Genomic DNA, 18,164 nt, shown 5'->3' on the forward strand with positions numbered 1-18,164 from the left:
CTTCTGTGGTCTGTCCAGGGTGCTGCGGCCTGGATTGGAAGGGGGCGTGGGCAAGAGGGAATCGCATGCAAAGTGCTGAGCCTGGGGAATGATGGGATAGTTGAAGCCTCCCACTCTGGGGCCCTATCCAGAGACAGGGCAGTAGGCCCTGGCCAGGTGACATGTCTGCTCCTTTCGATCTCCCACCCTGGGGCAGTGGCCTGGCTGCCAGCCACTTGCCTCACCCTAGCCTTCCTGGGCCCAGACTCTGGCTGAGGCCCCCCAGGCTGTGGCCCGGCGAGGGCTCTGCCCGGCGAGGGTTCTGCTGCGTTTGGGAGCGTTCGGGAAGGCGTGAGGGGCTCAGGGCGGGAACCCCTGCTCGCTTGCTGGACGGTTTGTCCTGGCTTTCAGCCACAAGCAGTCAACTGGGGCCTAGCCAGGCAACTGGTCACTGCCTCCCCTAGAGTGGGCTTCAGTGGCAGCTCTTGAGCATCAAAAGCCCCAAATCTCTGCTTCTGGGCCCAAAAATCGACCTGGCAAGCCCCCTTCTGTGAGTGCTGTAGCCCTGGCTTTGCCCCACGTGTGAGCTGCGTGCAGCATTGTGAAAGCAGGGCCCTGATTGGCGCTGCTGGTGGGCCGTGGACATGCAAATTTCGCTGGCCGGCCGAGGCCTGTGGGAAGCCGCTGTGGGTAGCTGCGCGCTTTCCAAAGTGGGCACAGGGGCCTTGGCTGGGCAACCTTGCGCCCCACAAGGCCCGTGCTCTGCCTGGCCCGGCCTCAGGCCTTCCCTGTGTGGATGCCACCCTCGCTCTGCCGGGAGATGCCAAGCGGGCCGCCCTCGCCCTGTCCCCTTCCAACTCATACTTACCTGGCAGGGGAGACACCATGATCACGAAGGTGGTTCTCCCAGGGTGAGGCTCATCCATTGCACTTCGGATGTGCTGACCCCTGCGATGTCCCCAAATGCGGGATACTCGACTGCATAATTTCTGGTAGTGGGGGACTGCGTTCGCGCTTTCCCCTGATCTCTGGTTTCAAGAAAGACAAAAAGGGAAAAAAATAAAAAGAGTCTGGAGCACCCTTTGACGTTTCTTGTCGTCCGTCCAGGGTGCTGGAAGGGGGCGTGGGCGAGGGCCAATTACATATGCAAATTAACAAGACTGAGCCATGCTGGGTTAGGGCTTAGAAAACGTGCTTCTGGGCCCGATTTCGGCCTGGCAAGCCCTCTTGTCTGCTTGCCGTAGCCTTTGCTTGCGCACAGTTTGGAGGGCCTGACAGGTCTGCTTTTGGGCCCGATTTCGACCTGGCAAGCCCCCTTCTGTAAGTGCTGTAGCCCTGGCTTTGCCCCACGTGTGAGCTGCGTGCAGCATTGTGAAAGCAGGGCCCTGATTGGCGCTGCTGGTGGGCGTGGACATGCAAATTTCGCTGGCCGGCCGAGGCCTGTGGGAAGCCGCTGTGGGTAGCTGCGCGCTTTCCAAAGTGGGCACAGGGGCCTTGGCTGGGCAACCTTGCGCCCCACAAGGCCCGTGCTCTGCCTGGCCCGGCCTCAGGCCTTCCCTGTGTGGATGCCACCCTCGCTCTGCCGGGAGATGCCAAGCGGGCCGCCCTCGCCCTGTCCCCTTCCAACTCATACTTACCTGGCAGGGGAGACACCATGATCACGAAGGTGGTTCTCCCAGGGTGAGGCTCATCCATTGCACTTCGGATGTGCTGACCCCTGCGATGTCCCCAAATGCGGGATACTCGACTGCATAATTTCTGGTAGTGGGGGACTGCGTTCGCGCTTTCCCCCTGATCTCTGGTTTCAAGAAAGACAAAAAGGGAAAAAAATAAAAAGGAGTCTGGAGCACCCTTTGACGTTTCTTGTCGTCCGTCCAGGGTGCTGGAAGGGGGCGTGGGCGAGGGCCAATTACATATGCAAATTAACAAGACTGAGCCATGCTGGGTTAGGGCTTAGAAACGTGCTTCTGGGCCCGATTTCGGCCTGGCAAGCCCTCTTGTCTGCTTGCCGTAGCCTTTGCTTGCGCACAGTTTGGAGGGCCTGACAGGTCTGCTTTTGGGCCCGATTCGACCTGGCAAGCCCCCTTCTGTAAGTGCTGTAGCCCTGGCTTTGCCCCACGTGTGAGCTGCGTGCAGCATTGTGAAAGCAGGGCCCTGATTGGCGCTGCTGGTGGGCGTGGACATGCAAATTTCGCTGGCCGGCCGAGGCCTGTGGGAAGCCGCTGTGGGTAGCTGCGCGCTTTCCAAAGTGGGCACAGGGGCCTTGGCTGGGCAACCTTGGCGCCCACAAGGCCCGTGCTCTGCCTGGCCCGGCCTCAGGCCTTCCCTGTGTGGATGCCACCCTCGCTCTGCCGGGAGATGCCAAGCGGGCCGCCCTCGCCCTGTCCCCTTCCAACTCATACTTACCTGGCAGGGGAGACACCATGATCACGAAGGTGGTTCTCCCAGGGTGAGGCTCATCCATTGCACTTCGGATGTGCTGACCCCTGCGATGTCCCCAAATGCGGGATACTCGACTGCATAATTTCTGGTAGTGGGGGACTGCGTTCGCGCTTTCCCCTGATCTCTGGTTTCAAGAAAGACAAAAAGGGAAAAAAATAAAAAGGAGTCTGGAGCACCCTTTGACGTTTCTTGTCGTCCGTCCAGGGTGCTGGAAGGGGGCGTGGGCGAGGGCCAATTACATATGCAAATTAACAAGACTGAGCCATGCTGGGTTAGGGCTTAGAAACGTGCTTCTGGGCCCGATTTCGGCCTGGCAAGCCCTCTTGTCTGCTTGCCGTAGCCTTTGCTTGCGCACAGTTTGGAGGGCCTGACAGGTCTGCTTTTGGGCCCGATTTCGACCTGGCAAGCCCCCTTCTGTAAGTGCTGTAGCCCTGGCTTTGCCCCACGTGTGAGCTGCGTGCAGCATTGTGAAAGCAGGGCCCTGATTGGCGCTGCTGGTGGGCGTGGACATGCAAATTTCGCTGGCCGGCCGAGGCCTGTGGGAAGCCGCTGTGGGTAGCTGCGCGCTTTCCAAAGTGGGCACAGGGGCCTTGGCTGGGCAACCTTGCGCCCCACAAGGCCCGTGCTCTGCCTGGCCCGGCCTCAGGCCGTCCCTGTGTGGATGCCACCCTCGCTCTGCCGGGAGATGCCAAGCGGGCCGCCCTCGCCCTGTCCCCTTCCAACTCATACTTACCTGGCAGGGGAGACACCATGATCACGAAGGTGGTTCTCCCAGGGTGAGGCTCATCCATTGCACTTCGGATGTGCTGACCCCTGCGATGTCCCAAATGCGGGATACTCGACTGCATAATTCTGGTAGTGGGGGACTGCGTTCGCGGCTTTCCCTGATCTCTGGTTTCAAGAAAGACAAAAAGGGAAAAAAAATAAAAAGGAGTCTGGAGCACCCTTTGACGTTTCTTGTCGTCCGTCCAGGGTGCTGGAAGGGGGCGTGGGCGAGGGCCAATTACATATGCAAATTAACAAGACTGAGCCATGCTGGGTTAGGGCTTAGAAACGTGCTTCTGGGCCCGATTTCGGCCTGGCAAGCCCTCTTGTCTGCTTGCCGTAGCCTTTGCTTGCGCACAGTTTGGAGGGCCTGACAGGTCTGCTTTTGGGCCCGATTTCGACCTGGCAAGCCCCCTTCTGTAAGTGCTGTAGCCCTGGCTTTGCCCCACGTGTGAGCTGCGTGCAGCATTGTGAAAGCAGGGCCCTGATTGGCGCTGCTGGTGGGCGTGGACATGCAAATTTCGCTGGCCGGCCGAGGCCTGTGGGAAGCCGCTGTGGGTAGCTGCGCGCTTTCCAAAGTGGGCACAGGGGCCTTGGCTGGGCAACCTTGCGCCCCACAAGGCCCGTGCTCTGGCCTGGCCCGCCTCAGGCCTTCCCTGTGTGGATGCCACCCTCGCTCTGCCGGGAGATGCCAAGCGGGCCGCCCTCGCCCTGTCCCCTTCCAACTCATACTTACCTGGCAGGGGAGACACCATGATCACGAAGGTGGTTCTCCCAGGGTGAGGCTCATCCATTGCACTTCGGATGTGCTGACCCCTGCGATGTCCCCAAATGCGGGATACTCGACTGCATAATTTCTGGTAGTGGGGGACTGCGTTCGCGCTTTCCCCTGATCTCTGGTTTCAAGAAAGACAAAAAGGGAAAAAATAAAAAGGAGTCTGGAGCACCTTTCGTCGTCTTCTGTGGTCTGTCCAGGGTGCTGCGGCTGGATTGGAAGGGGGCGTGGGCAAGAGGGAATCGCATGCAAAGTGCTGAGCCTGGGGAATGATGGGATAGTTGAAGCCTCCCACTCTGGGGCCCTATCCAGAGACAGGGCAGTAGGCCCTGGCCAGGTGACATGTCTGCTCCTTTCGATCTCCCACCCTGGGGCAGTGGCCTGGCTGCCAGCCACTTGCCTCACCCTAGCCTTCCTGGGCCCAGACTCTGGCTGAGGCCCCCAGGCTGTGGCCCGGCGAGGGCTCTGCCCGGCGAGGGTTTTCTGCTGCGTTTGGGAGCGTTCGGGAAGGCGTGAGGGGCTCAGGGCGGGAACCCCTGCTCGCTTGCTGGACGGTTTGTCCCTGGCTTTCAGCCACAAGCAGTCAACTGGGGCCTAGCCAGGCAACTGGTCACTGCCTCCCCTAGAGTGGGCTTCAGTGGCAGCTCTTGAGCATCAAAAGCCCCAAATCTCTGCTTCTGGGCCCAAAATCGACCTGGCAAGGCCCCCTTCTGTGAGTGCTGTAGCCCTGGCTTTGCCCCACGTGTGAGCTGCGTGCAGCATTGTGAAAGCAGGGCCCTGATTGGCGCTGCTGGTGGGCGTGGACATGCAAATTTCGCTGGCCGGCCGAGGCCTGTGGGAAGCCGCTGTGGGTAGCTGCGCGCTTTCCAACGTGGGCACAGGGGCCTTGGCTGGGCAACCTTGCGCCCCACAAGGCCCGTGCTCTGCCTGGCCCGGCCTCAGGCCTTCCCTGTGTGGATGCCACCCTCGCTCTGCCGGGAGATGCCAAGCGGGCCGCCCTCGCCCTGTCCCCCTTCCAACTCATACTTACCTGGCAGGGGAGACACCATGATCACGAAGGTGGTTCTCCCAGGGTGAGGCTCATCCATTGCACTTCGGATGTGCTGACCCCTGCGATGTCCCCAAATGCGGGATACTCGACTGCATAATTTCTGGTAGTGGGGGACTGCGTTCGCGCTTTCCCCTGATCTCTGGTTTCCAAGAAAGACAAAAAGGGAAAAAAATAAAAAGGAGTCTGGGAGCACCCTTTGACGTTTCTTGTCGTCCGTCCAGGGTGCTGGAAGGGGGCGTGGGCGAGGGCCAATTACATATGCAAATTAACAAGACTGAGCCATGCTGGGTTAGGGCTTAGAAACGTGCTTCTGGGCCCGATTTCGGCCTGGCAAGCCCTCTTGTCTGCTTGCCGTAGCCTTTGCTTGCGCACAGTTTGGAGGGCCTGACAGGTCTGCTTTTGGGCCCGATTTCGACCTGGCAAGCCCCCTTCTGTAAGTGCTGTAGCCCTGGCTTTGCCCCACGTGTGAGCTGCGTGCAGCATTGTGAAAGCAGGGCCCTGATTGGCGCTGCTGGTGGGCGTGGACATGCAAATTTCGCTGGCCGGCCGAGGCCTGTGGGAAGCCGCTGTGGGTAGCTGCGCGCTTTCCAAAGTGGGCACAGGGGCCTTGGCTGGGCAACCTTGCGCCCCACAAGGCCCGTGCTCTGCCTGGCCCGGCCTCAGGCCTTCCCTGTGTGGATGCCCACCCTCGCTCTGCCGGGAGATGCCAAAGCGGGCCGCCCTCGCCCTGTCCCCTTCCAACTCATACTTACCTGGCAGGGGAGACACCATGATCACGAAGGTGGTTCTCCCAGGGTGAGGCTCATCCATTGCACTTCGGATGTGCTGACCCCTGCGATGTCCCCAATGCGGGATACTCGACTGCATAATTTCTGGTAGTGGGGGACTGCGTTCGCGCTTTCCCCTGATCTCTGGTTTCAAGAAAGACAAAAAGGGAAAAAAAATAAAAAGGAGTCTGGAGCACCCTTTGACGTTTCTTGTCGTCCGTGAAGGGGGCGTGGGCGAGGGCCAATTACATATGCAAATTAACAAGACTGAGCCATGCTGGGTTAGGGCTTAGAAACGTGCTTCTGGGCCCGATTTCGGCCTGGCAAGCCCTCTTGTCTGCTTGCCGTAGCCTTTGCTTGCGCACAAGTTTGGAGGGCCTGACAGGTCTGCTTTTGGGCCCGATTTCGACCTGGCAAGCCCCCTTCTGTAAGTGCTGTAGCCCTGGCTTTGCCCCACGTGTGAGCTGCGTGCAGCATTGTGAAAGCAGGGCCCTGATTGGCGCTGCTGGTGGGCGTGGACATGCAAATTTCGCTGGCCGGCCGAGGCCTGTGGGAAGCCGCTGTGGGTAGCTGCGCGCTTTCCAAAGTGGGCACAGGGGCCTTGGCTGGGCAACCTTGCGCCCCACAAGGCCCGTGCTCTGCCTGGCCCGGCCTCAGGCCTTCCCTGTGTGGATGCCACCCTCGCTCTGCCGGGAGATGCCAAGCGGGCCGCCCTCGGCCCTGTCCCCTTCCAACTCATACTTACCTGGCAGGGGAGACACCATGATCACGAAGGTGGTTCTCCCAGGGTGAGGCTCATCCATTGCACTTCGGATGTGCTGACCCTGCGATGTCCCCAAATGCGGGATACTCGACTGCATAATTTCTGGTAGTGGGGGACTGCGTTCGCGCTTTTCCCCTGATCTCTGGTTTCAAGAAAGACAAAAAGGGAAAAAAATAAAAAGGAGTCTGGAGCACCCTTTGACGTTTCTTGTCGTCCGTGAAGGGGGCGTGGGCGAGGGCCAATTACATATGCAAATTAACAAGACTGAGCCATGCTGGGTTAGGGCTTAGAAACGTGCTTCTGGGCCCGATTTCGGCCTGGCAAGCCCTCTTGTCTGCTTGCCGTAGCCTTTGCTTGCGCACAGTTTGGAGGGCCTGACAGGTCTGCTTTTGGGCCCGATTTCGACCTGGCAAGCCCCCTTCTGTAAGTGCTGTAGCCCTGGCTTTGCCCCACGTGTGAGCTGCGTGCAGCATTGTGAAAGCAGGGCCCTGATTGGCGCTGCTGGTGGGCGTGGACATGCAAATTTCGCTGGCCGGCCGAGGCCTGTGGGAAGCCGCTGTGGGTAGCTGCGCGCTTTCCAAAGTGGGCACAGGGGCCTTGGCTGGGCAACCTTGCGCCCCACAAGGCCCAGTGCTCTGCCTGCCCGGCCTCAGGCCTTCCCTGTGTGGATGCCACCCTCGCTCTGCCGGAGATGCCAAGCGGGCCGCCCTCGCCCTGTCCCCTTTCCCAACTCATACTTACCTGGCAGGGGAGACACCATGATCACGAAGGTGGTTCTCCCAGGGTGAGGCTCATCCATTGCACTTCGGATGTGCTGACCCTGCGATGTCCCTGCGATGTCCCCAAATGCGGGATACTCGACTGCATAATTTCTGGTAGTGGGGACTGCGTTCGCGCTTTCCCCTGATCTCTGGTTTCAAGAAAGACAAAAAGGGAAAAAAATAAAAAGGAGTCTGGAGCACCCTTTGACGTTTCTTGTCGTCCGTCCAGGGTGCTGGAAGGGGGCGTGGGCGAGGGCCAATTACATATGCAAATTAACAAGACTGAGCCATGCTGGGTTAGGGCTTAGAAACGTGCTTCTGGGCCCGATTTCGGCCTGGCAAGCCTCTTGTCTGCTTGCCGTAGCCTTTGCTTGCGCACAGTTTGGAGGGCCTGACAGGTCTGCTTTTGGGCCCGATTTCGACCTGGCAAGCCCCCTTCTGTAAGTGCTGTAGCCCTGGCTTTGCCCCACGTGTGAGCTGCGTGCAGCATTGTGAAAGCAGGGCCCTGATTGGCGCTGCTGGTGGGCGTGGACATGCAAATTTCGCTGGCCGGCCGAGGCCTGTGGGAAGCCGCTGTGGGTAGCTGCGCGCTTTCCAAAAGTGGGCACAGGGGCCTTGGCTGGGCAACCTTGCGCCCCACAAGGCCCGTGCTCTGCCTGGCCCGGCCTCAGGCCTTCCCTGTGTGGATGCCACCCTCGCTCTGCCGGGAGATGCCAAGCGGGCCGCCCTCGCCCTGTCCCCTTCCAACTCATACTTACCTGGCAGGGGAGACACCATGATCACGAAGGTGGTTCTCCCCAGGGTGAGGCTCATCCATTGCACTTCGGATGTGCTGACCCCTGCGATGTCCCCAAATGCGGGATACTCGACTGCATAATTTCTGGTAGTGGGGGACTGCGTTCGCGCTTTCCCCTGATCTCTGGTTTCAAGAAAGACAAAAAGGGAAAAAAATAAAAAGGAGTCTGGAGCACCCTTTGACGTTTCTTGTCGTCCGTCCAGGGTGCTGGAAGGGGGCGTGGGCGAGGGCCAATTACATATGCAAATTAACAAGACTGAGCCATGCTGGGTTAGGGCTTAGAAACGTGCTTCTGGGCCCGATTTCGGGCCTGGCAGCCCTCTTGTCTGCTTGCCGTAGCCTTTGCTTGCGCACAGTTTGGAGGGCCTGACAGGTCTGCTTTTGGGCCCGATTTCGACCTGGCAAGCCCCCTTCTGTAAGTGCTGTAGCCCTGGCTTTGCCCCACGTGTGAGCTGCGTGCAGCATTGTGAAAGCAGGGCCCTGATTGGCGCTGCTGGTGGGCGTGGACATGCAAATTTCGCTGGCCGGCCGAGGCCTGTGGGAAGCCGCTGTGGGTAGCTGCGCGCTTTCCAAAGTGGGCACAGGGGCCTTGGCTGGGCAACCTTGCGCCCCACAAGGCCCGTGCTCTGCCTGGCCCGGCCTCAGGCCTTCCCTGTGTGGATGCCACCCTCGCTCTGCCGGGAGATGCCAAGCGGGCCGCCCTCGCCCTGTCCCCTTCCAACTCATACTTACCTGGCAGGGGAGACACCATGATCACGAAGGTGGTTCTCCCAGGGTGAGGCTCATCCATTGCACTTCGGATGTGCTGACCCCTGCGATGTCCCCAAATGCGGGATACTCGACTGCATAATTTCTGGTAGTGGGGGACTGCGTTCGCGCTTTCCCCTGATCTCTGGTTTCAAGAAAGACAAAAAGGAAAAAATAAAAAGGAGTCTGGAGCACCTTTCGTCGTCTTCTGTGGTCTGTCCAGGGTGCTGCGGCTGGATTGGAAGGGGGCGTGGGCAAGAGGGAATCGCATGCAAAGTGCTGAGCTGGGGAATGATGGGATAGTTGAAGCCTCCCACTCTGGGGCCCTATCCAGAGACAGGGCAGTAGGCCCTGGCCAGGTGACATGTCTGCTCCTTTCGATCTCCCACCCTGGGGCAGTGGCCTGGCTGCCAGCCACTTGCCTCACCCTAGCCTTCCTGGGCCCAGACTCTGGCTGAGGCCCCCAGGCTGTGGCCCGGCGAGGGCTCTGCCCGGCGAGGGTTCTGCTGCGTTTGGGAGCGTTCGGGAAGGCGTGAGGGGCTCAGGGCGGGAACCCCTGCTCGCTTGCTGGACGGTTTGTCCCTGGCTTTCAGCCACAAGCAGTCAACTGGGGCCTAGCCAGGCAACTGGTCACTGCCTCCCCTAGAGTGGGCTTCAGTGGCAGCTCTTGAGCATCAAAAGCCCCAAATCTCTGCTTCTGGGCCCAAAATCGACCTGGCAAGCCCCCTTCTGTGAGTGCTGTAGCCCTGGCTTTGCCCCACGTGTGAGCTGCGTGCAGCATTGTGAAAGCAGGGCCCTGATTGGCGCTGCTGGTGGGCGTGGACATGCAAATTTCGCTGGCCGGCCGAGGCCTGTGGGAAGCCGCTGTGGGTAGCTGCGCGCTTTCCAAAGTGGGCACAGGGGCCTTGGCTGGGCAACCTTGCGCCCCACAAGGCCCGTGCTCTGCCTGGCCCGGCCTCAGGCCTTCCCTGTGTGGATGCCACCCTCGCTCTGCCGGGAGATGCCAAGCGGGCCGCCCTCGCCCTGTCCCCTTCCAACTCATACTTACCTGGCAGGGGAGACACCATGATCACGAAGGTGGTTCTCCCAGGGTGAGGCTCATCCATTGCACTTCGGATGTGCTGACCCCTGCGATGTCCCCAAATGCGGGATACTCGACTGCATAATTTCTGGTAGTGGGGGACTGCGTTCGCGCTTTCCCCTGATCTCTGGTTTCAAGAAAGACAAAAAGGGAAAAAAATAAAAAGGAGTCTGGAGCACCCTTTGACGTTTCTTGTCGTCCGTCCAGGGTGCTGGAAGGGGGCGTGGGCGAGGGCCAATTACATATGCAAATTAACAAGACTGAGCCATGCTGGGTTAGGGCTTAGAAACGTGCTTCTGGGCCCGATTTCGGCCTGGCAAGCCCTCTTGTCTGCTTGCCGTAGCCTTTGCTTGCGCACAGTTTGGAGGGCCTGACAGGTCTGCTTTTGGGCCCGATTTCGACCTGGCAAGCCCCCTTCTGTAAGTGCTGTAGCCCTGGCTTTGCCCCACGTGTGAGCTGCGTGCAGCATTGTGAAAGCAGGGCCCTGATTGGCGCTGCTGGTGGGCGTGGACATGCAAATTTCGCTGGCCGGCCGAGGCCTGTGGGAAGCCGCTGTGGGTAGCTGCGCGCTTTCCAAAGTGGGCACAGGGGCCTTGGCTGGGCAACCTTGCGCCCCACAAGGCCCGTGCTCTGCCTGGCCCGGCCTCAGGCCTTCCCTGTGTGGATGCCACCCTCGCTCTGCCGGGAGATGCCAAGCGGGCCGCCCTCGCCCTGTCCCCTTCCAACTCATACTTACCTGGCAGGGGAGACACCATGATCACGAAGGTGGTTCTCCCAGGGTGAGGCTCATCCATTGCACTTCGGATGTGCTGACCCCTGCGATGTCCCCAAATGCGGGATACTCGACTGCATAATTTCTGGTAGTGGGGGACTGCGTTCGCGCTTTCCCCTGATCTCTGGTTTCAAGAAAGACAAAAAGGGAAAAAAATAAAAAGGAGTCTGGAGCACCCTTTGACGTTTCTTGTCGTCCGTCCAGGGTGCTGGAAGGGGGCGTGGGCGAGGGCCAATTACATATGCAAATTAACAAGACTGAGCCATGCTGGGTTAGGGCTTAGAAACGTGCTTCTGGGCCCGATTTCGGCCTGGCAAGCCCTCTTGTCTGCTTGCCGTAGCCTTTGCTTGCGCACAGTTTGGAGGGCCTGACAGGTCTGCTTTTGGGCCCGATTTCGACCTGGCAAGCCCCCTTCTGTAAGTGCTGTAGCCCTGGCTTTGCCCCACGTGTGAGCTGCGTGCAGCATTGTGAAAGCAGGGCCCTGATTGGCGCTGCTGGTGGGCGTGGACATGCAAATTTCGCTGGCCGGCCGAGGCCTGTGGGAAGCCGCTGTGGGTAGCTGCGCGCTTTCCAAAGTGGGCACAGGGGCCTTGGCTGGGCAACCTTGCGCCCCACAAGGCCCGTGCTCTGCCTGGCCCGGCCTCAGGCCTTCCCTGTGTGGATGCCACCCTCGCTCTGCCGGGAGATGCCAAGCGGGCCGCCCTCGCCCTGTCCCCTTCCAACTCATACTTACCTGGCAGGGGAGACACCATGATCACGAAGGTGGTTCTCCCAGGGTGAGGCTCATCCATTGCACTTCGGATGTGCTGACCCCTGCGATGTCCCCAAATGCGGGATACTCGACTGCATAATTTCTGGTAGTGGGGGACTGCGTTCGCGCTTTCCCCTGATCTCTGGTTTCAAGAAAGACAAAAAGGGAAAAAAATAAAAAGGAGTCTGGAGCACCCTTTGACGTTTCTTGTCGTCCGTCCAGGGTGCTGGAAGGGGGCGTGGGCGAGGGCCAATTACATATGCAAATTAACAAGACTGAGCCATGCTGGGTTAGGGCTTAGAAACGTGCTTCTGGGCCCGATTTCGGCCTGGCAAGCCCTCTTGTCTGCTTGCCGTAGCCTTTGCTTGCGCACAGTTTGGAGGGCCTGACAGGTCTGCTTTTGGGCCCGATTTCGACCTGGCAAGCCCCCTTCTGTAAGTGCTGTAGCCCTGGCTTTGCCCCACGTGTGAGCTGCGTGCAGCATTGTGAAAGCAGGGCCCTGATTGGCGCTGCTGGTGGGCGTGGACATGCAAATTTCGCTGGCCGGCCGAGGCCTGTGGGAAGCCGCTGTGGGTAGCTGCGCGCTTTCCAAAGTGGGCACAGGGGCCTTGGCTGGGCAACCTTGCGCCCCACAAGGCCCGTGCTCTGCCTGGCCCGGCCTCAGGCCTTCCCTGTGTGGATGCCACCCTCGCTCTGCCGGGAGATGCCAAGCGGGCCGCCCTCGCCCTGTCCCCTTCCAACTCATACTTACCTGGCAGGGGAGACACCATGATCACGAAGGTGGTTCTCCCAGGGTGAGGCTCATCCATTGCACTTCGGATGTGCTGACCCCTGCGATGTCCCCAAATGCGGGATACTCGACTGCATAATTTCTGGTAGTGGGGGACTGCGTTCGCGCTTTCCCCTGATCTCTGGTTTCAAGAAAGACAAAAAGGGAAAAAATAAAAAGGAGTCTGGAGCACCTTTCGTCGTCTTCTGTGGTCTGTCCAGGGTGCTGCGGCTGGATTGGAAGGGGGCGTGGGCAAGAGGGAATCGCATGCAAAGTGCTGAGCCTGGGGAATGATGGGATAGTTGAAGCCTCCCACTCTGGGGCCCTATCCAGAGACAGGGCAGTAGGCCCTGGCCAGGTGACATGTCTGCTCCTTTCGATCTCCCACCCTGGGGCAGTGGCCTGGCTGCCAGCCACTTGCCTCACCCTAGCCTTCCTGGGCCCAGACTCTGGCTGAGGCCCCCAGGCTGTGGCCCGGCGAGGGCTCTGCCCGGCGAGGGTTCTGCTGCGTTTGGGAGCGTTCGGGGAGGGGCTCAGGGCGGGAACCCCTGCTCGCTTGCTGGACGGTTTGTCCCTGGCTTTCAGCCACAAGCAGTCAACTGGGGCCTAGCCAGGCAACTGGTCACTGCCTCCCCTAGAGTGGGCTTCAGTGGCAGCTCTTGAGCATCAAAAGCCCCAAATCTCTGCTTCTGGGCCCAAAATCGACCTGGCAAGCCCCCTTCTGTGAGTGCTGTAGCCCTGGCTTTGCCCCACGTGTGAGCTGCGTGCAGCATTGTGAAAGCAGGGCCCTGATTGGCGCTGCTGGTGGGCGTGGACATGCAAATTTCGCTGGCCGGCCGAGGCCTGTGGGAAGCCGCTGTGGGTAGCTGCGCGCTTTCCAAAGTGGGCACAGGGGCCTTGGCTGGGCAACCTTGCGCCCCACAAGGCCCGTGCTCTGCCTGGCCCGGCCTCAGGCCTTCCCTGTGTGGATGCCACCCTCGCTCTGCCGGGAGATGCCAAGCGGGCCGCCCTCGCCCTGTCCCCTTCCAACTCATACTTACCTGGCAGGGGAGACACCATGATCACGAAGGTGGTTCTCCCAGGGTGAGGCTCATCCATTGCACTTCGGATGTGCTGACCCCTGCGATGTCCCCAAATGCGGGATACTCGACTGCATAATTTCTGGTAGTGGGGGACTGCGTTCGCGCTTTCCCCTGATCTCTGGTTTCAAGAAAGACAAAAAGGGAAAAAAATAAAAAGGAGTCTGGAGCACCCTTTGACGTTTCTTGTCGTCCGTCCAGGGTGCTGGAAGGGGGCGTGGGCGAGGGCCAATTACATATGCAAATTAACAAGACTGAGCCATGCTGGGTTAGGGCTTAGAAACGTGCTTCTGGGCCCGATTTCGGCCTGGCAAGCCCTCTTGTCTGCTTGCCGTAGCCTTTGCTTGCGCACAGTTTGGAGGGCCTGACAGGTCTGCTTTTGGGCCCGATTTCGACCTGGCAAGCCCCCTTCTGTAAGTGCTGTAGCCCTGGCTTTGCCCCACGTGTGAGCTGCGTGCAGCATTGTGAAAGCAGGGCCCTGATTGGCGCTGCTGGTGGGCGTGGACATGCAAATTTCGCTGGCCGGCCGAGGCCTGTGGGAAGCCGCTGTGGGTAGCTGCGCGCTTTCCAAAGTGGGCACAGGGGCCTTGGCTGGGCAACCTTGCGCCCCACAAGGCCCGTGCTCTGCCTGGCCCGGCCTCAGGCCTTCCCTGTGTGGATGCCACCCTCGCTCTGCCGGGAGATGCCAAGCGGGCCGCCCTCGCCCTGTCCCCTTCCAACTCATACTTACCTGGCAGGGGAGACACCATGATCACGAAGGTGGTTCTCCCAGGGTGAGGCTCATCCATTGCACTTCGGATGTGCTGACCCCTGCGATGTCCCCAAATGCGGGATACTCGACTGCATAATTTCTGGTAGTGGGGGACTGCGTTCGCGCTTTCCCCTGATCTCTGGTTTCAAGAAAGACAAAAAGGGAAAAAAATAAAAAGGAGTCTGGAGCACCCTTTGACGTTTCTTGTCGTCCGTCCAGGGTGCTGGAAGGGGGCGTGGGCGAGGGCCAATTACATATGCAAATTAACAAGACTGAGCCATGCTGGGTTAGGGCTTAGAAACGTGCTTCTGGGCCCGATTTCGGCCTGGCAAGCCCTCTTGTCTGCTTGCCGTAGCCTTTGCTTGCGCACAGTTTGGAGGGCCTGACAGGTCTGCTTTTGGGCCCGATTTCGACCTGGCAAGCCCCCTTCTGTAAGTGCTGTAGCCCTGGCTTTGCCCCACGTGTGAGCTGCGTGCAGCATTGTGAAAGCAGGCCCTGATTGGCGCTGCTGGTGGGCGTGGACATGCAAATTTCGCTGGCCGGCCGAGGCCTGTGGGAAGCCGCTGTGGGTAGCTGCGCGCTTTCCCAAAGTGGGCACAGGGGCCTTGGCTGGGCAACCTTGCGCCCCACAAGGCCCGTGCTCTGCCTGGCCCGGCCTCAGGCCTTCCCTGTGTGGATGCACCCCTCGCTCTGCCGGGAGATGCCAAGCGGGCCGCCCTCGCCCTGTCCCCTTCCAACTCATACTTACCTGGCAGGGGAGACACCATGATCACGAAGGTGGTTCTCCCAGGGTGAGGCTCATCCATTGCACTTCGGATGTGCTGACCCCTGCGATGTCCCCAAATGCGGGATACTCGACTGCATAATTTCTGGTAGTGGGGGACTGCGTTCGCGCTTTCCCCTGATCTCTGGTTTCAAGAAAGACAAAAAGGGAAAAAATAAAAAGGAGTCTGGAGCACCTTTCGTCGTCTTCTGTGGTCTGTCCAGGGTGCTGCGGCTGGATTGGAAGGGGGCGTGGGCAAGAGGGAATCGCATGCAAAGTGCTGAGCCTGGGGAATGATGGGTATAGTTGAAGCCTCCCACTCTGGGGCCCTATCCAGAGACAGGGCAGTAGGCCCTGGCCAGGTGACATGTCTGCTCCTTTCGATCTCCCACCCTGGGGCAGTGGCCTGGCTGCCAGCCACTTGCCTCACCCTAGCCTTCCTGGGCCCAGACTCTGGCTGAGGCCCCCAGGCTGTGGCCCGGCGAGGGCTCTGCCCGGCGAGGGTTCTGCTGCGTTTGGGAGCGTTCGGGAAGGCGTGAGGGGCTCAGGGCGGGAACCCCTGCTCGCTTGCTGGACGGTTTGTCCCTGGCTTTCAGCCACAAGCAGTCAACTGGGCCTAGCCAGGCAACTGGTCACTGCCTCCCCTAGAGTGGGCTTCAGTGGCAGCTCTTGAGCATCAAAAGCCCCAAATCTCTGCTTCTGGGCCCAAAATCGACCTGGCAAGCCCCCTTCTGTGAGTGCTGTAGCCCTGGCTTTGCCCCACGTGTGAGCTGCGTGCAGCATTGTGAAAGCAGGGCCCTGATTGGCGCTGCTGGTGGGCGTGGACATGCAAATTTCGCTGGCCGGCCGAGGCCTGTGGGAAGCCGCTGTGGGTAGCTGCGCGCTTTCCAAAGTGGGCACAGGGGCCTTGGCTGGGCAACCTTGCGCCCCACAAGGCCCGTGCTCTGCCTGGCCCGGCCTCAGGCCTTCCCTGTGTGGATGCCACCCTCGCTCTGCCGGGAGATGCCAAGCGGGCCGCCCTCGCCCTGTCCCCTTCCAACTCATACTTACCTGGCAGGGGAGACACCATGATCACGAAGGTGGTTCTCCCAGGGTGAGGCTCATCCATTGCACTTCGGATGTGCTGACCCCTGCGATGTCCCCAAATGCGGGATACTCGACTGCATAATTTCTGGTAGTGGGGGACTGCGTTCGCGCTTTCCCCTGATCTCTGTTTCAAGAAAGACAAAAAGGGAAAAAAATAAAAAGGAGTCTGGAGCACCCTTTGACGTTTCTTGTCGTCCGTCCAGGGTGCTGGAAGGGGGCGTGGGCGAGGGGCCAATTACATATGCAAATTAACAAGACTGAGCCATGCTGGGTTAGGGCTTAGAAACGTGCTTCTGGGCCCGATTTCGGCCTGGCAAGCCCTCTTGTCTGCTTGCCGTAGCCTTGCTTTCGCACAGTTTGGAGGCCTGACAGGTCTGCTTTTGGGCCCGATTTCGACCTGGCAAGCCCCCTTCTGTAAGTGCTGTAGCCCTGGCTTTGCCCACGTGTGAGCTGCGTGCAGCATTGTGAAAGCAGGGCCCTGATTGGCGCTGCTGGTGGGCGTGGACATGCAAATTTCGCTGGCCGGCCGAGGCCTGTGGGAAGACGCTGTGGGGTAGCTGCGCGCTTTCCAAAGTGGGCACAGGGGCCTTGGCTGGGCAACCTTGCGCCCCACAAGGCCCGTGCTCTGCCTGGCCCGGCCTCAGGCCTTCCCTGTGTGATGCCACCCTCGCTCTGCCGGGAGATGCCAAGCGGGCCGCCCTCGCCCTGTCCCCTTCCAACTCATACTTACCTGGCAGGGGAGACACCATGATCACGAAGGTGGTTCTCCCAGGGTGAGGCTCATCCATTGCACTTCGGATGTGCTGACCCCTGCGATGTCCCCAAATGCGGGATACTCGACTGCATAATTTCTGGTAGTGGGGGACTGCGTTCGCGCTTTCCCCTGATCTCTGGTTTCAAGAAAGACAAAAAGGGAAAAAATAAAAAGGAGTCTGGAGCACCTTTCGTCGTCTTCTGTGGTCTGTCCAGGGTGCTGCGGCTGGATTGGAAGGGGGCGTGGGCAAGAGGAATCGCATGCAAAGTGCTGAGCCTGGGGAATGATGGGATAGTTGAAGCCTCCCACTCTGGGGCCCTATCCAGAGACAGGGCAGTAGGCCCTGGCCAGGTGACATGTCTGCTCCTTTCGATCTCCCACCCTGGGGCAGTGGCCTGGCTGCCAGCCACTTGCCTCACCCTAGCCTTCCTGGCCCAGACTCTGGCTGAGGCCCCCAGGCTGTGGCCCGGCGAGGGCTCTGCCCGGCGAGGGTTCTGCTGCGTTTGGGAGCGTTCGGGAAGGCGTGAGGGGCTCAGGGCGGGAACCCCTGCTCGCTTGCTGGACGGTTTGTCCCTGGCTTTCAGCCACAAGCAGTCAACTGGGGCCTAGCCAGGCAACTGGTCACTGCCTCCCCTAGAGTGGGCTTCAGTGGCAGCTCTTGAGCATCAAAAGCCCCAAATCTCTGCTTCTGGGCCCAAAATCGACCTGGCAAGCCCCCTTCTGTGAGTGCTGTAGCCCTGGCTTTGCCCCACGTGTGAGCTGCGTGCAGCATTGTGAAAGCAGGGCCCTGATTGGCGCTGGCTGGTGGGCGTGGACATGCAAATTTCGCTGGCCGGCCGAGGCCTGTGGAAGCCGCTGTGGGTAGCTGCGCGCTTTCCAAAGTGGGCACAGGGGCCTTGGCTGGGCAACCTTGCGCCCACACGCCGTGCTCTGCATGGCCCGTGCACTGCCTGCCCCGGCCCTCAGGCCTTCCCTGTGTGGATGCCACCCTCGCTCTGCCGGGAGATGCCAAGCGGGCCGCCCTCGCCCTGTCCCCTTCCAACTCATACTTACCTGGCAGGGGAGACACCATGATCACGAAGGTGGTTCTCCCAGGGTGAGGCTCATCCATTGCACTTCGGATGTGCTGACCCCTGCGATGTCCCCAAATGCGGATACTCGACTGCATAATTTCTGGTAGTGGGGGACTGCGTTCGCGCTTTCCCCTGATCTCTGGTTTCAAGAAAGACAAAAAGGGAAAAAAATAAAAAGGAGTCTGGAGCACCCTTTGACGTTTCTTGTCGTCCGTCCAGGGTGCTGGAAGGGGGCGTGGGCGAGGGCCAATTACATATGCAAATTAACAAGACTGGAGCCATGCTGGGTTAGGGCTTAGAAACGTGCTTCTGGGCCCGATTTCGGCCTGGCAAGCCCTCTTGTCTGCTTGCCGTAGCCTTGCTTGCGCACAGTTTGGGAGGGCCTGACAGGTCTGCTTTTGGGCCCGATTTCGACCTGGCAAGCCCCTTCTGTAAGTGC

At 60.0% G+C, this 18,164-nt stretch overlaps 21 non-coding genes across 21 annotated transcripts; all 21 read left to right on the forward strand.

Moving 5' to 3' along the window:
- Positions 1-839: 839 nt before the first annotated feature.
- On the forward strand, positions 840-1,003 carry LOC147726536 (U1 spliceosomal RNA). Its single transcript, XR_015309720.1, has one exon. It is a non-coding gene; the product is annotated as a U1 spliceosomal RNA (small nuclear RNA).
- A 605-nt stretch (positions 1,004-1,608) lies between these two features.
- LOC147726537 (U1 spliceosomal RNA) lies at positions 1,609-1,772 on the forward strand. The gene has a single exon (XR_015309702.1). It is a non-coding gene; the product is annotated as a U1 spliceosomal RNA (small nuclear RNA).
- A 605-nt stretch (positions 1,773-2,377) lies between these two features.
- Positions 2,378-2,541, forward strand: LOC147726538 (U1 spliceosomal RNA). The gene has a single exon (XR_015309731.1). It is a non-coding gene; the product is annotated as a U1 spliceosomal RNA (small nuclear RNA).
- Positions 2,542-3,146: 605 nt separating this feature from the next.
- Positions 3,147-3,309, forward strand: LOC147726539 (U1 spliceosomal RNA). Its single transcript, XR_015309766.1, has one exon. It is a non-coding gene; the product is annotated as a U1 spliceosomal RNA (small nuclear RNA).
- Positions 3,310-3,914: 605 nt separating this feature from the next.
- On the forward strand, positions 3,915-4,078 carry LOC147726540 (U1 spliceosomal RNA). Its single transcript, XR_015309767.1, has one exon. It is a non-coding gene; the product is annotated as a U1 spliceosomal RNA (small nuclear RNA).
- A 905-nt stretch (positions 4,079-4,983) lies between these two features.
- On the forward strand, positions 4,984-5,147 carry LOC147726541 (U1 spliceosomal RNA). The gene has a single exon (XR_015309601.1). It is a non-coding gene; the product is annotated as a U1 spliceosomal RNA (small nuclear RNA).
- A 609-nt stretch (positions 5,148-5,756) lies between these two features.
- Positions 5,757-5,919, forward strand: LOC147726542 (U1 spliceosomal RNA). Its single transcript, XR_015309728.1, has one exon. It is a non-coding gene; the product is annotated as a U1 spliceosomal RNA (small nuclear RNA).
- Positions 5,920-6,516: 597 nt separating this feature from the next.
- On the forward strand, positions 6,517-6,679 carry LOC147726543 (U1 spliceosomal RNA). Its single transcript, XR_015309760.1, has one exon. It is a non-coding gene; the product is annotated as a U1 spliceosomal RNA (small nuclear RNA).
- Positions 6,680-7,275: 596 nt separating this feature from the next.
- Positions 7,276-7,448, forward strand: LOC147726544 (U1 spliceosomal RNA). Its single transcript, XR_015309765.1, has one exon. It is a non-coding gene; the product is annotated as a U1 spliceosomal RNA (small nuclear RNA).
- Positions 7,449-8,053: 605 nt separating this feature from the next.
- LOC147726545 (U1 spliceosomal RNA) lies at positions 8,054-8,218 on the forward strand. The gene has a single exon (XR_015309750.1). It is a non-coding gene; the product is annotated as a U1 spliceosomal RNA (small nuclear RNA).
- Positions 8,219-8,823: 605 nt separating this feature from the next.
- On the forward strand, positions 8,824-8,987 carry LOC147726546 (U1 spliceosomal RNA). The gene has a single exon (XR_015309613.1). It is a non-coding gene; the product is annotated as a U1 spliceosomal RNA (small nuclear RNA).
- An 899-nt stretch (positions 8,988-9,886) lies between these two features.
- On the forward strand, positions 9,887-10,050 carry LOC147726547 (U1 spliceosomal RNA). Its single transcript, XR_015309623.1, has one exon. It is a non-coding gene; the product is annotated as a U1 spliceosomal RNA (small nuclear RNA).
- A 605-nt stretch (positions 10,051-10,655) lies between these two features.
- Positions 10,656-10,819, forward strand: LOC147726548 (U1 spliceosomal RNA). The gene has a single exon (XR_015309645.1). It is a non-coding gene; the product is annotated as a U1 spliceosomal RNA (small nuclear RNA).
- Positions 10,820-11,424: 605 nt separating this feature from the next.
- Positions 11,425-11,588, forward strand: LOC147726549 (U1 spliceosomal RNA). The gene has a single exon (XR_015309647.1). It is a non-coding gene; the product is annotated as a U1 spliceosomal RNA (small nuclear RNA).
- Positions 11,589-12,193: 605 nt separating this feature from the next.
- On the forward strand, positions 12,194-12,357 carry LOC147726550 (U1 spliceosomal RNA). Its single transcript, XR_015309657.1, has one exon. It is a non-coding gene; the product is annotated as a U1 spliceosomal RNA (small nuclear RNA).
- Positions 12,358-13,251: 894 nt separating this feature from the next.
- Positions 13,252-13,415, forward strand: LOC147726551 (U1 spliceosomal RNA). Its single transcript, XR_015309668.1, has one exon. It is a non-coding gene; the product is annotated as a U1 spliceosomal RNA (small nuclear RNA).
- Positions 13,416-14,020: 605 nt separating this feature from the next.
- Positions 14,021-14,184, forward strand: LOC147726552 (U1 spliceosomal RNA). The gene has a single exon (XR_015309678.1). It is a non-coding gene; the product is annotated as a U1 spliceosomal RNA (small nuclear RNA).
- Positions 14,185-14,789: 605 nt separating this feature from the next.
- On the forward strand, positions 14,790-14,953 carry LOC147726553 (U1 spliceosomal RNA). Its single transcript, XR_015309688.1, has one exon. It is a non-coding gene; the product is annotated as a U1 spliceosomal RNA (small nuclear RNA).
- Positions 14,954-15,854: 901 nt separating this feature from the next.
- On the forward strand, positions 15,855-16,018 carry LOC147726554 (U1 spliceosomal RNA). The gene has a single exon (XR_015309696.1). It is a non-coding gene; the product is annotated as a U1 spliceosomal RNA (small nuclear RNA).
- A 602-nt stretch (positions 16,019-16,620) lies between these two features.
- On the forward strand, positions 16,621-16,784 carry LOC147726555 (U1 spliceosomal RNA). Its single transcript, XR_015309708.1, has one exon. It is a non-coding gene; the product is annotated as a U1 spliceosomal RNA (small nuclear RNA).
- A 913-nt stretch (positions 16,785-17,697) lies between these two features.
- Positions 17,698-17,860, forward strand: LOC147726556 (U1 spliceosomal RNA). Its single transcript, XR_015309729.1, has one exon. It is a non-coding gene; the product is annotated as a U1 spliceosomal RNA (small nuclear RNA).
- Positions 17,861-18,164: the final 304 nt, after the last annotated feature.

This window comes from Lissotriton vulgaris, chromosome 3_1, assembly GCF_964263255.1.
Source record: "Lissotriton vulgaris chromosome 3_1, aLisVul1.2, whole genome shotgun sequence".
NCBI lineage: Eukaryota > Metazoa > Chordata > Amphibia > Caudata > Salamandridae > Lissotriton > Lissotriton vulgaris.